This window comes from Littorina saxatilis, linkage group LG11, assembly GCF_037325665.1.
Source record: "Littorina saxatilis isolate snail1 linkage group LG11, US_GU_Lsax_2.0, whole genome shotgun sequence".
In the NCBI taxonomy this organism is placed as follows: Eukaryota; Metazoa; Mollusca; class Gastropoda; order Littorinimorpha; family Littorinidae; genus Littorina; species Littorina saxatilis.
The window spans coordinates 6121360-6137555 of record NC_090255.1 but is presented as its reverse complement, the minus strand read 5'-3'; the positions used below and the strand labels follow the sequence as shown (position 1 = coordinate 6137555).

The 16196-nt window shown below is 40.7% G+C and overlaps 1 protein-coding gene across 2 annotated transcripts in view; it reads right to left on the bottom strand.

Moving 5' to 3' along the window:
• Positions 1–14950: 14950 nt before the first annotated feature.
• LOC138979617 (diacylglycerol kinase theta-like) overlaps positions 14951–16196 on the bottom strand; it is a 59110-nt gene continuing 57864 nt past the window's right edge. For both annotated transcript variants that reach the window (XM_070352332.1, XM_070352333.1), the window contains exon 23: positions 14951–16073. The gene's annotated coding sequence lies outside the window, so the exon portion shown is untranslated. The remainder of the gene's footprint in view (positions 16074–16196) is intronic.

Below are 16196 nucleotides of genomic sequence, written 5' to 3'. Positions count from 1 at the left end.
GTGAGAGAGAGACAGAGAGGTTTTGTCATGTTACATGTATCATTTAAGGCAACACAAAAAAAATGCTTTGGTTACGTTTTTTTTTGGGGGGGGTTGGTCCCTCTTGAAATGATAAAAATATTTGTGTATGCAGGATATTCGAGGTATTTTCATATTGGTGTATTTGGAACCACAGATATTAATTACTTTTTCATGTTAAGAAAAGAAAACTGGACATACCCTTTAAACTGTATAGTGCCACTAGTGAACACAGTCTTGAACGCAGTCTGGACTGATTGTCACAAATTGAAAACTAGTCAAAATACAGTAGCTGATGATTCCTTTCACTTTATACAAGTTTTCTTAAACAGAAGTCTTTCCATCAAAAAAACTCTTCGAGTACCGACTTATCAGTCGTGTTTGTTCGATATGAACGCACTTAACTTTCCGAATACGATTGCAAATGCAGACGACATCTTTTTACGTTCGAGCAACGAACGAACGCACGAGATATGGGAGTTGTAAAAAGCGGAGTGGTGTCCCTTGTCGGGCTTGTTGTTGTCTGCTCGCCGGCGATCGATGTTTTCTCTGTGCCGTGGTGTTGTCGTTTTCGGTGGGTTTTTGTGTGTGTGTGTGGTTTTTTTTGTGTGTATGTATGTGTTTGGTTCATTTTATTTTTAGCTTTAGGACCAAAAAAAAAGTTTAGGGTCGGCCCAAAAAGTTAGGGTCGGTCGGGAAACCGTAACCAAAGCATTTTTTTTTGTTGCCTAATTGTAACGGGTCAGTTGGCCTATACAATACAGAGTTCTCTCTCTCTTTCACACACATACACACACACACACTCTCTCTCTCTCGTACAAAAAGACGACAGTGAATCATGATTTACCCACACTCTCTCTCTCTCTCGTACAAAAAGACGACAGTGAATCATGATTTACCCACACACACTCTCTCTCTCTCTCTCTCGTACAAAAAGACGACAGTGAATCATGATTTACCCACACACTCTCTCTCTCTCGTACAAAAAGACGACAGTGAATCATGATTTACCCACACACACTCTCTCTCTCGTACAAAAAGACGACAGTGAATCATGATTTACCCACACACTCTCTCTCTCGTACAAAAAGACGACAGTGAATCATGATTTACCCACACACACTCTCTCTCTCGTACAAAAAGACGACAGTGAATCATGATTTACACACACTCTCTCTCTCTCTCTCTCTCTCGTACAAAAAGACGACAGTGAATCATGATTTACCCACACTCTCTCTCTCTCTCTCTCTCTCTCTCTCGTACAAAAAGACGACAGTGAATCATGATTTACCCACACACACTCTCTCTCTCTCTCTCTCTCTCTCTCGTACAAAAAGACGACAGTGAATCATGATTTACCCACACACACACACTCTCTCTCTCGTACAAAAAGACGACAGTGAATCATGATTTACCCACACACACACACTCTCTCTCTCTCTCTCTCTCTCTCGTACAAAAAGACGACAGTGAATCATGATTTACCCACACACACTCTCTCTCTCTCGTACAAAAAGACGACAGTGAATCATGATTTACACACACACACTCTCTCTCTCTCTCTCGTACAAAAGACGACAGTGAATCATGATTTACCCACACACACACACTCTCTCTCTCTCGTACAAAAAGACGACAGTGAATCATGATTTACCCACACACACTCTCTCTCTCTCTCTCTCTCTCTCTCGTACAAAAAGACGACAGTGAATCATGATTTACCCACACACACACACTCTCTCTCTCGTACAAAAAGACGACAGTGAATCATGATTTACCCACACACACACACTCTCTCTCTCTCTCTCTCTCTCTCTCTCGTACAAAAAGACGACAGTGAATCATGATTTACCCACACACACTCTCTCTCTCTCTCGTACAAAAAGACGACAGTGAATCATGATTTACCCACACACACTCTCTCTCTCTCTCTCTCGTACAAAAAGACGACAGTGAATCATGATTTACCCACACACACACTCTCTCTCTCTCTCGTACCAAAAGACGACAGTGAATCATGATTTACCCACACACACACACTCTCTCTCTCTCTCGTACAAAAGACGACAGTGAATCATGATTTACCCACACACACTCTCTCTCTCTCTCGTACAAAAGACGACAGTGAATCATGATTTACCCACACACACTCTCTCTCTCTCTCGTACAACAAGACGACAGTGAACCATGATTTACCCAGTCTATTTTATTTCACTTACACAGATAGGAATCTTTGTAATACAAGACACAATCTCCTCTTCAAATGTAACGCTGCACTGAAAAACAAAGAACCAAAACAGAAAAAGAAAAATTCTCCACGTGAGTATCACAGAGACAGACACAGAGATTCCAAAGAAAAATCTGCCGAGAAAAAAAACCAAAACCAAAAAGAGCTAGAGACGAAAGGAAAAATAAAAAATAAAAAATACAAGAAAAAAAGAAAGGGGGTGGAGGAGGAGGGGAGTGAGATCGAAAGAAAAAGGCAGAGAAGAAAAAAATGGGAGGGGGGGGGGGGGAGGGAGGGGGTGGGGGAAGGGTTAAAATGATTATTTTGTTACGTACTTTTTAAGACATGAAAGTAACTCTTGTGTCTCGCACTGCCCGTTCTATATTATACTCTGAAAGATTTTTTTATATCTTATCACATAAGAAGATGAGTGGAGTCCAGATAATAATACAGCGGAACCCCCCTTTTAAGACCCCCCAATTTAAGACTCCCTCCTTTTTAAGACCTTGTTTTATCAGACTTTCTGTTCATAACCTCTGTCAAATGACCCCCAATTTAAGACTCCCTCCTTTTTATGACCCGATTTTCTTCGAATTTTAAAGGTCTTAAAAGGGGTGTTCCACTGTAGTAGTAATAATAGTAATAATAATAGTAATAATAGTAATAATAATAATGTACATAAGACGACCCTCGCAATAGCGCACGCAGCCTTACTCCTCATTCTCCACCAAACCATACATGAATACATACGTACATTTCCATCAATACAAAAACAAGAGACATATCTATGTATATTTATATATAGAGTACTGAACAGTAGCAAGTCGAGCTCGCTTACTGGATGAAAGGAACACCAATCGAAAAACATCGTCATTATCATCATCATCATCATCAATAAAAATGCAATAGTATGCGGCAATAATGAATGAATAAATTAATAAATACTCAAATAAATAACATTTGCTTTGTAGCGTGTTTTAACGCAAGACTAGGATGTAAGGTATAACAAAAGCATCAACAACGATACAGGTAGTAATACATCAATTAAAATCACCATCATCGTCTAACATGTCTCAAGCGTGGGGGATTAATATCTCCCACGCGCTAATCTGACTCGCTTATGTATGAATCGCACACAGACAGATTAAATCAACTGCATACTAACAACGTGACAAGTTTTGGAATCACACCAAGAGTCTATTCTTCAAACACTGATCACACATTACAGTCAGGCGTACACACACACAAACACACACACACAAACACACACACATACTTACCCCTCCTCACACACAGCTATCTCTTTTTCTCAACTTTCTTACTCACCAATTATTCACGAAAACATTGGTACATCAACCGATAACATGAATAAACATCATAAATTCAAAGTTTCAACAACACTACAGCCCCCAACTTTGCCATTCTCCACTTCAACAGACATTATAGAAAATTCAAACCATTACTTGAGTCCCTTGGTACTAAATGATAATTATATAACAAGCATGACCACCATTTTCAAATCACAACTTCAATCTTTTCTGAAAAAGCTACTAACGAACAAGAGCAACATAATAATGCAGTCATCCCTTTTCCTATTTCTTTAACTAACAATTGCTCTAATTCAATTATTTATTCACAAAGTTATGTGAATCAATAAAATCACAGACAGGTTCAAGATCAATATATATATCATATCCCTTTCTTCCTTCTTCGCAGCCCAGATCCCCCCATCCCAGATTGTTGTTTTGTTTTAAACCCTACGCTTTTTGTAAGAGCTGCTCCCTTTAAGAAGCCACTTTAAATGGAAAATTGTATGTATTGGGGGATACATGTTTATGGATTAAAAGCCCCACAATGATGTGCATGGCACCTTTTTTTATTTTTTTTAAATTTTTTTAAAGCCACTTTTACTAGTTCCAGACCTTTGCTTTCATTGTTGCTTAGCCCACCCCTAGCCCCATTAATCTCTATTGTTGCTTAGCCCACCCCTAGCCCCATTAATCTCTATTGTTGCTTAGCCCACCCCTAGCCCCATTAATCTCTATTGTTGCTTAGCCCACCCCTAGCCCCATTAATCTCTATTGTTGGTTAGCCCACCCCTAGCCCCATTAATCTCTATTGTTGCTTAGCCCACCCCTAGCCCCATTAATCTCTATTGTTGCTTAGCCCACCCCTAGCCCCATTAATCTCTAACTAAAACAATCTGGTACAGTTCCTACGGAGTCTCCATTCACAACTTGGTAAAGCCAGGGAGCAAATCACCACTTGGTAAAAACCAAGTAGTACAATAATTCTCGCACAACACTTCAACACTGTGTTTCATGCAAAAAGCAAAAACATTCTAATCACAAGAGCTTTGCACAAAAGCAACAGGTTTGATCTAAACTGCACAACTCAAATTGAGGTAAACAAGCCAACAATGAACGCAGAAACAGAAATAAAAACCTGAGATTTCCAATGCCACAAATACACCACTGTTGTAATGTGAAAGCTTTAAATATAATTCACTAATGTATTAGGGGAAAAAACACACACAAAAACTATCAAAAGTTTGCAAACCTGATCCGCAAACTCTAGCTAAAATATTTTTGTTTGATTGGCAACACCTTGCTTTAAGATGTTTAAGTATCGCTTTCCATAGCTGTCTATGCGAAAATGTGCGTTCGTCTGTCCATGCGGTCATCAAAACCTAAAACAGCAACAAATGTTTCGAAAGGGACTGATCGAAACTGAAAATTGCGACCCGTTTAAAAGTGTGACTTTTGGTCTGTTTTAGCCTGAACAAGATAAGCAAATACTCATACGACTCACCCTCGCCATGTGTTATATTATTTAGGAATAACGAATCTGCAGGTATAGCTCTATGCACAATCAAGAAAATGATAATTTCCTACTTATTGACCTAAACTTGCCCCCACTGTGATGAGGGTCATGTCTAAAGCCATCAAACACTCAAAGTGTGTTAAGTTTCAAAGACCTAGCTTTAAACACATTGAAGAAAACTTATTTTTTAGTTTTTTGACCCAAACTTCACCCCTCTGTGAACTTGAAATTTGACAAAGGTGAATCCAACTACTGTTATGTGTGGAAGTAACTGAACACAGGACGTGTTAGAAGTTTCTAAGACATTTCTGCAAAAAATCATTTCAGAAAAATTTTTATTTTTTATTTTTTTGACCCGAACATGACCCTGCTGTGACCTTGAAAGTTGACGACAGTTTAAAGATTATCACAAAACCTACCAGTACGGGAAATAGGGAGGCTCTAACTTAAAAAAAACTCAACTTTTATTTTTGCGTCTATGGCTGGCCTAACACAGCTCAAACTAAGACGCTTCGGATTACTCAGGCGAGTCGCACACAAAAAGGAAAAAAACCTGGTCCCACCCAACACTTAATCATGTATTGCACACAATATGTAGGGGAAAATGATGAAAATAAAAGCAAAAAGTAAGTGAGCAAATGTAAAAATAAGAATTTGCTTGAGTGCGTGTCCTAGTTGTATATTTTCAACTGTTTCATGTGATGAATTTTCAATACAATTTTGTTTAAACCAAGTGAGCAAATGCCACGGAGATTCCACACGGTTCAACATAACCTCCCCACTTTTGTCTTATCTTGACCGTAGTTAGTTGTACCATGGTATTTCCAATAAATTATTTCTCAGTACATTCTAGTCCTAGCTACAAAGGACTTAACCAGACCTGAGAACCCCTGTTTTGCACTTGGAGTACTCTCAAACAAACTTGACGTATTTTCAGAAAATGACGATACTCCATGCAGCATTTGATCATCCATGATTCAACCTTGCTCCATCGCACCGTTGATCAAGTTTTCCAATACATTTAAAATAAATGCTTCTTTCAACGTTTACTGATAAAAACTGTGCTTATGTGTTAAAATACTGGATCAGCTTTAGCATGCGATTGTGAAGAAAAGTAGTCTAGGAATTTTTCTCGTATTTTTTTCCACAGACCGTACTGATCGTATTCTGGACATTCATGCGTACTAAATATGCTGCAATCGTCTGGGTTCACAGGTCTGCTTAACAGACAAAGAGTTACAAACACAGGGATGTTGTTTGACTTTGGCAGGGGGGGGTCAAACCCTGAGGCATTTCAAATTGCGCAAACGGAACACTTGAGTGTTGTTGTTCTTTTATTTCTTATAATAAACATGACAAATTACAGGAAACTTTGCTGTTGTTTCAGTAAGACGTTGGCAGTTAGAGATGCACCGAAACATTTGAAATCAATGGACATTTTGCTGTTATTTCAGTAAGATTGATAAACTTTTTCAAAGTTTTCTGTACTTGTTTTTCACACAGACATTATTCTCAGTCTTCCCCTGCCCTGTTTTCTGTTAATACTTCCTAAAAACATCATTCCTCATATACTTACACATATCTTGTTTAAACAAATCAGATAGGGAAACACTGAATTAATAATCTGCAAGTCCTGCTAAACACAAAACCATCAAACAAGCACAACAGCAGCAAAACAAACTGAGAAATGTAGACATAATTCAAGCAGCAAACAAAAAATAATTAAAGTTCTGAAACCAGCAGAAAACAAAAAGTTCAACACAAAAATTAAAGCTGAGATTCTTAAGGTTGGCTGGAACACTTTTTTTCTTTAAATGCAAACCAAATTGAATGGATACACAAGACAATCTTGCACATGAGAAAAATAAAACTCTCTTGGGCCAAAATAAAGCCCAATGTAAAAACACAAGAGCCAAAAATACTGTACCCCCGACTGTAAACATTTTCCATCAAAAGGAAAACAATCAAATCAAACTTTCACAACCTTCCATGACAACTAAGATATAATAAAAAGTTAGATGCGGTATATAAATCCAATCAACAACAACAACAACAACAAGAGCAAACAGAACAGTTTTGTATCACTTAGAGAGAAAAAATTAATAACACCTGTGAGCAAATACATATAATGCAAACTTAAATATATATGGATGTTTGGTCTAATAATTTAAAAAATTTAAAACACTGAAAACATCTACATTTTTCAGTAGTGGATCACACTTGAAACTTCTTTTCCAGATCTGTCACTCCAAACTTTCATATCAAACAAAAATAAATCAGGGGTACCCTTTATCCAGCAAAAGTTATCCATCCATTTATGGTTCAACTCAGTCTCACCTAAACGGATAAGAACTGAGTAAGATTGCTCTGATCACCAACTCTAATGTCTCAACAATAAAGACCAAAGGCCAGGGAAAACAAAAATAACTGAACCAGCTTTGATATACAGTAGTACCTGTGATGCAAGACTCCTCCAAATAAATGAAAGTTTGTGTTGTCCCAATTTATCTCCTTCAAATAAAGGACATTTTATGATATCCCGATTACATGACTTCTCCAAATAAAGGACATTTTCCATTCTCCCTTTGTCAGTAATGATTTGACAAAAATATACCTCTCACAACACGACACCTGCAGGGTAAGGACATTTGTCGCATCTCTCAAAGTTGTCCTTACATCACAGGTACCACTGTGCTCTTTCTTTCTTTATTTGGTTTGTTTGTTTGTTTATTTGTTGTTTAACGTCCAGCCGACTACGCAGAGCCATATCAGGACGAGGAAGGGGGGGATGAAGGGGGCCACTTGTCAAGCGATTCCTGTTTACAAATGCACTAACCCATTACTTGTGTCCCAGCAGGCTTTAGTAAAACTAAATTAATACCTACTGGAAGATTACCAGTTTCCAGTATGTTAAAATAGGCTTAACCTATCTACTGCTGGACTTACATCAGAATACTAACAGATTAAACTATACATGAATCGCGAGACAAGCGGCAAGAGAAGAGTTTTTGGAAAAAATATAGGTGAATGAGCAAGAAGGCAGAAAAAAGAAAAGAATTCATGAAGAAAAAGAGAGCATGACAGGAAAGAGGAACCAAAAATCTACCTAACAGCAAACTAGAAAGCTCCTGCGGTTCCAAAAACAGGAGGGGCCTTTAATTTCATAACCGCAGTGCCCCACTGCGGGACTTTATTTGGTGTTTAACGTCGTTTTCAACCACGAAGGTTATATCGCGACGGGGAAAGGGGGGAGATGGGATAGAGCCACTTGTCAATTGTTTCTTGTTCACAAAAGCACTAATCAAAAATTTGCTCCAGGGGCTTGCAACGTTTTACAATATATTACCTTACTGGGAGAATGCAAGTTTCCAGTACAAAGGACTTAACATTTCTTACATACTGCTTGACTAAAATCTTTACAAAAATTGACTATATTCTATACAAGAAACACTTAACAAGGGTAAAAGAATAAACAGAATCCGTTAGTCGCCTCGTACGACATGTTGGGGAGCATCGGGTAAATTCTTTCTCGTCCCAACCAATATGGGACTCCCCCTAACCCGTGGGGGGTACTGTGCTCTTAACTCCAGTTCATTACCATGCTCAATGCATATACTGTCATCAAAGATTCAACTGAATATTTACTGAACTCAACTGTACCTGTCAGGAAAGGACACTTGCACTGTAGGGACACACGGCTGTCCTTTCATCACAGGTACCACTGTACTCTTAACTCCAGTTCGTTACCATGCTCAATGTATATACCACCATCAAAGGTTCCACTCAATATTCTCTGTCAGGAAAGGACACCTGCACTGTAGGGACACACCAGGGCGTCCTTTCATCACAGGTACCACTGTATTTAGTTGCCGTTCATTACTCCACTCTGTACACATATCCTGTTCAATGTCAACAACAACAATAACATCAAAATGGACCCGTTTCATCAAATCATTGCACTCAGTTCTTGCTGGTCAAAACAAGCATAGAAAACCAAACTTTACAAATTCAGTTTTCCTTTCCAGAACTACAACAATTCCGACTTTTTTCAGCTGGTCAAAAAGCTTTTCGAGGAACCAAACAAAAATATGCAATATTCAGCAAGTCTGGCTCATCTACTTTTCATGCCTCAAGACAAGAATATTTTGCAAATCGTGCTCACAGCTCAAGAAAAAGCTCTAGAGAAACAAAAATTATGCTGCAAATTTTTGAGCATTTTCAATACTTGAGGATTTCCCCAAACATAAAATGGGAGTAAAAAAACATTTCATCTAAAGCTTTTTAGCCAAGCTCAACCAGGCTATTTTGAATTTGACCCTTTGACTAGAACATACTTAATGGCATAAGATACCGATACATGCACAGCCTTGAGTATTTTTCTACTGCTGATATGATGACGGAACCGCGACAAACTTCGTTCTCAATTGTTTGGTGACACTTTCTCAGGAGACACGCAGAAGATGGCGACAGAATTGGTACATGATGCCATTATTCACGTCATGATGTCTTCTTGAACTTCCTTTCGCTTTTGACGTCAGATAATTCACTTTGAAGGATAGGATTAACAAGAGACGTCTTGATTCACTTAGTCGGTATCGTTTCTTCTTAAAGTGGCATGAAATGACTTACGCTTTGACCACATATCTGATGCCTTGCCAAGGGCAACCTTTCCTCCAAAATCTATTGCAAAAAATACAGCTACACAAAGCTCTTTGGAAAAATCACTAAAACAAAAACCGGAGAAGTGGAGCATTCAACCAGAAAATCTTCCGGGAAACTGAAGACGACAGAGAGGAAAAAGAGAGAATTCAAGAACACTAAAAAAAAACTGAAATGAAGCAAACTTGGAGAAAGAAATATTTTAACAGGAGACAGTCACTACTACAGCACATGCAGTTTGTGTTCACATAATTACAACTTGTCTCAAAGATGAACACCACAGCATTGGGGAAACTCACAGTCTGTTCACGGACATTCTACTGCACGTCAAGAAACATTATGAAATTGTACCTCACATAGATACACACAAACTCCAATGCCAAGAGAATTAGTTTGAAACCTGTTCAATCCTCTCTTTCTTTCCTTATCTCTCATAACTTCACACACACACACACACACATATGCACACACACATGCATGCACAATTACAAACACACACGCATGACCATATGTATGCATGCTCTCTCTCTCTCTCTCTCTCTCCCTCTTTCTCTCTCTCTCTCTCTTTCTCTCTCTCTCTCTTTCTCTCTCTCTCTCTTTCTCTCTCTCTCTCTCTCTCTCTCTCTCTCTCTCTCTCTCTCTCTCTCTCTCTCTCTCTCTCTCTCTCTCTCTCTCTCTCTCTCTCTCTCTCTCTCACTAACCCCAATAATAAATAAATCTAATCAACATCCAGACTCCAACACTTATAATTCAATTCTCACAAGTCCTGTCTGGAAAAGATGCCGCCACAGTGTATTTAATTAAAAAAACCAAAAAAACAATGAAGACTTCACTGCATCTTTAACCAAAAGCCCGTTCCAACTCACACTCAACCTCAAACACGTTGCATGGAACTCAATTCATAGAAAGTAAGTATCCTCAAGTTATCATACCAGAACCAGGTCAGACAACAACTTCTACCAAAAAAATAAAAAATTACCCAATTGTATCATTCAACACAAACATGAAAATCATACAAAATGTAGAACATCAAATAAAAAACAAAAATGTAACTAACAACCGATAAACAAAATTCCATCATCAACATTTTTTTAATTAAAATTCATAGCTCCATCATTGGTAAAAGTCAACACAGGTCATGAATATTCATCAATCGTGACATCATCATTATCATCATGGTCATCCAATATTCATTAATATCAACAGATGCTATGTACACAGTCAAGAAGAAAACAATCCAACGACAATGCTTTGTTTCATGTTTGTGTTGTCTTCACCAGAGGAGGTGGAGGGGGGGGGGGGGGGGTTGGAGGTTATAGCTACATGTTCATTCCAGCAAAGAGGCTCTACTACAGGGCTGGAATCACAGACTTCATCAACTCCTGGGGTGGGGGGGAGGGCAGGAGGGGGGTTAGTGGTGTGAGTGTATGGAGTAAGGAGAGGGGGGGGGGGGTACAGGGGGGGGGGGGGATACAGGTTCAGGTATGACAGGAAGAGTACCCTTATAGACAGGGGGGGGGGGGGGGAGGGTGGGTGGGTGGGGGGGGGGGGGGGGTGGGATACAGGTTTAGGTATGACAGGAAGAGTACCCTTATAGACAGGGGGGAGGGGGGGAAAATAATATGTTTGCAAGTTTGATAGTGAAGAACCTTTCCAGACTGTGGCGAGGGAGAACATCTGCATGCAAGGGGGATGGAGTGTGTGGGTGGGATGAAAGGAAGGAGAGACCATACTTCCAGGCTAGTTACCCCCTAACCATTCCCAACCTACAAAGAATGCCCTGTGCCAACCCTTCACACCAGCTTCCTGGAGAGGAACAGACGAGAATGAAGTTGAAACAAAACGAAAACAAACAGAAACCAATGTTGGTGAATTCTGGTTAACCTGTCACCGACTTCTGGTTAACCTGTCACCGACTTGGATTGGATAAGATTTACAGTCCAGTGAGGTTACCCTCATGGAAATTCGGGCTGCTTTCTCCCCGGGGAAAGCGAGCTGCCATACACACGGCGCTACCCATATTTTTTTTTTTTTCCTGCATGCGTGTATTCATGTTTCTTGAGACTTAATGCCGTGTGAGATGGAATTTTTTTTACTTTATTCCAAGTCCCACGGGTATTTGATGGACATTTTTATCTATGCCTATACAATTTTGCCAGGAAAGACCCTTTTGTCAATCGTGGGATCTTTAACGTGCACACCCCAATGTAGTGTACACGAAGGGACCTCGGTTTTTCGTCTCATCCGAAAGACTAGCACTTGAACCCACCACCTAGGTTAGGAAAGGGGGGAGAAAATTGCGGCCTGACCCAGGCCTGAACACACAACCTCTCGCTTCCGAGCGCAAGTGCGTTACCACTCGGCCACCCAGTCCCTTCTTCAGGAGAGTGAAGGTTGTAATATAAAAAGGAGCCTCCCTCTACCCAGCTACAGAGGAACAAAAACACTAACTTAGAAACAAAATTAAAGAGAGGCTAACAAAGCTGAAATTTTAAAGGATATTTTCCAAACCCAGACACCACAATGGAAAATGGTGAATGATCGAGGAGAAAAATCAACCATTTACAGCTCCCACCCTTCCACAACTTATCTCCTCCCTCGGACCCCCCTCCCCCCAAACCATCTTCTTGCCAAGTTTCCCTTTTAGCAATCTGCCACCTCCCTAGCCTCGTGTAAAGTTTACCCAAGCATCACAACATACGTCCACCATTTCAATTTCACAGCAGTCAAAACTTTCCCTGAGCCCTTTGGAATCAAGTCCTCCATACAAACAACAAAATAATGGGTTTGTTTCTTCTACATGTACATTACGATTCACCCTGTTCATTACCAAGATGTCTCAGTTTTGAGCCCGACAAGAATTTCAAACCCCTTCTCCTACGCCGTGGTCTACAGAATAGTTGTCAATACTAGTTCACTGTGCAGTGAAGACCCGTTTACCTAATTGGAACAGTTGGTGTATTTTCCACAGAGACTTAGTGTATTTTCAAAATATTGAGTGTATTTTCTTACCAGGCAGAGGTGCTTGTTAATCATGTGACCGACGTGTGACCGACGTAAAACTGTTAGCAGTGAAATTCCAATACAACGTCCGTCGCACTGATGATTTTGTTTGTTTGTTCGTTCATGGGCTGAAACTCCCACGGCTTTTACGTGTATGACCGTTTTTACCCCGCCATTTAGGCAGCCATACGCCGCTTTCGGAGGAAGCATGCTGGGTATTTTCGTGTTTCTATAACCCACCGAACTCTGACATGGACTACAGGATCTTTTTCGTGCGCACTTGGTCTTGTGCTTGCGTGTACACACGGGGGTGTTCGGACACCGAGGAGAGTCTGCACACAAAGTTGACTCTGAGAAATAAATCTCTCGCCGAACGTGGGGACGAACTCACGCTGACAGCGGCCAACTGGATACAAATCCAGCGCGCTACCGACTGAGCTACATCCCCGCCCCGAAACTTACTAATTGCTGAGGTTATTCTTACGTTAGCATCAATGTATGTAGAACTGACGAGCATTCCTTGAGAATAACAGAACAAATATTCACAGGTAAACGAAAGAAAAGCTATACCATTCATCACCCAACCAATCACACCTTGCTGATCTCTGTTTTCATAATCACACAAAATAAGTGAACAGAAATGAAAAAGAGTCTGATGGTAAGGTCTAAAAACAAGTTTGACCTTGAAACAAGGTCAAGATCACTGAGGTCATATTTATTTACAATGCGGTACACACACACAAATAAGTGAAAATGCTCTCAGAAATTATGACAAGCCACAGGTCTTAAGAAACACCATTTTTTTCCTGGTCCTTCCTGTAGCATGCTCCTCGCATGAAACAAATGACTATCAAATAACCAAAGGGAAGTAATCGCTCTTAATGCATACGACATGTGTAATAGAGTAAGCGAGAGTTGGACAAATGACTGTTAACCTCCAACAATATGACTATCATAACAAGATGAAAACTGAATAAAAAAAACTATTTTAATTAAAAACTGAAATGGCACACTTGTCTTGTTCCATGTGGTCCCCACTCAAGAAATTGAAAATGATATAAAAAAAATATTAAAAAAATAAAAATTAAAAAACAAAAACTGTATGCACCTTTTACAAGGGGTGCAAACGAAAGTTATAAATGGTCTAAAAAAAAAAAAGAGAGAGGTGTAGAATAAAAACTTAAATGAGGCAAGAGTTTAGACACAAAAAGCAGACCAAGTCATGGGTTGAGAAATTGAGAAGGGGGGGGGGGGGGGGGGGGGGGGGGGAAGGCGGGGCAATATACTGGCAGAGAATGAGTGGTACAGTATTTAAAGGCACACTCTTTCTTCTAAACACAGTTCACGGTCTAATATCTGTTCAGGCTTTTACACACGGTAAAACCATCCCTCCATTTGTACACATACCAACACTCAACACCTTGACGGCTTGCCGTGGCCAGTTGGAATTTTGTGTGAGAATCGATCATTTTAAAAACAACACTGGTGGCTTTTACGAAATCAATTCATCCCAAAACTCCCACTGTGCTCACAGAGCATCCAGGCTGTTCATTTTTAGGATGTGACTGACCCGGTGAAGGGATTGTGTTCTCCCACACAAAAACCGGGCCAGATCTGAGACAGTGAGCTCAACTGGTGGCTTTTACTAAATGACTTCATCCACACACTTCCACTGTGCTCACAGAGCATCCAGGCTGTTCATTTTGGGGATGTGACCAAATGGAGGGATGGTCTTATCCCATGTAACAGCCTGGCCAGATGTGAGACTGTGTTTGTTTGTTTGCTTAACGCCCAGCCGACCACGAAGGGCCATATCAGGGCGGTGCTGCTTTGACATATAACGTGCGCCACACACAAGACAGAAGTCGCAGCACAGGCTTCATGTCTCACACAGTCACATTATTCTGACACCGGACCAACCAGTCCTAGCACTAACCCCATAATGCCAGACGCCAGGCGGAGCAGCCACTAGATTGCCAATTTTAAAGTCTTAGGTATGACCCGGCCGGGGTTCGAACCCACGACCTCCCGATCACGGGCGGACGCCTTACCACTAGGCCAACCGTGCCGGTCTGAGACTGTGGAAGGAGTGTGTCTTTAAAGGTTGTGTAAAAGGGGTGAAGAGCAGGTTGGTAGTGGGAGGAGAGGGAGGAGAGGGAGGAGAGGGAGAGGGAGGAGAGGAGTGGGCAGGGGTGGGGGAAAAGGGTGGGGGGAGGGGAGGGGGAGGGGGATGTAAGGAGTTGCTTTCTTCCAGCAGAGCCATGCACAAGATAGGAGATAACTAGAATGCTTTGACACGTAGAGAGAGAAAACAGAGAGCTACGAATGCATAATCAACGATGAAGAAATGTCCAGTTCGCATTTTTTTGTGCACTATGTGGACCTCAGTCCTTAAAATCCGTTCTCTCTTAAACTTTTTTGCTCTCTCTCTGTCTCTCTCTTCTGTTTCTCTCAACATCTCTCTCTCTCTCTCCTCTGTCCTCCACTTCTCTTTCTCCTTGATATCTGTTCAAATATTTTATGTCTAAATTGTTTTCGTGAAACAATTCTCCTCTCTCCCCCACCGTTACCCCATAATCTTTGCGCTGAACTCAACGAATACTGCGTGTATGACAATTTTGTGTTCCATTTCAAATCCTCCCTGTGTTGATTTCAATAAGTATAAAACAATTTAAAATGTTTAAAACTTGATCTTGGTAAGCAGCAAGTCTGGGACACAGGTTCTTGAGCCTGCTCTTTGCTCCGTTTCTCAGTTGGTCGTCCCAAGCTCCTCATCAAATCTGCTTTACATCCTCAAGCTTCGAAGAAACACAGACGAGACAATTCCAACGACTCTTCGAAGACGGCACAGAATCGATCTTTTCGTATTATCTTAACAGCAAGATTCCAAACAGTCCAACGCCATCCAAAAATAGACCAGGAATCCTTCTCAGTCCAAAGCAGATCACAGAATCCATTGCTCCCAGGTACAGAGGTCAAAGACAAAAACAACGTCACAATCCATATATATAAAAAAAACTGTCCCTGTCATTATTAAAATTTCACTTTAATTACTGGTCCGTTTGTACTCTCGCCCCCTCCACCTCCCTCCCCCCTCCCTGCTTTGTATTCCGCGCTAGTCTCTACTTCAACAACTACGTTTTTGGCGGATTCTGGCTGAAGCACGACAGCGACATACACGGGTGTAATCGCACCTGCGCAGCACACTACACGCACACAACGCGCTACACACATGCACGTACACAGTGTCCGGTGTGGTAGCGCACGAAGCCCAGCCTGCGTCCAGTGTTCAACAAGCCCAGCAGCAAAACCAAGCAACTTGTTCTCTAGTCCTCATCTCAATCTGAAACACACACAACAAAAATGTTATTTTAACATCAGTTTATCTGAAATGTTTTTGGGCAGTTAGTCGTGATTTAGAGGTGGTTGTTCTGACAGGAAAGGGGCAACATTTTGTGCGCACACT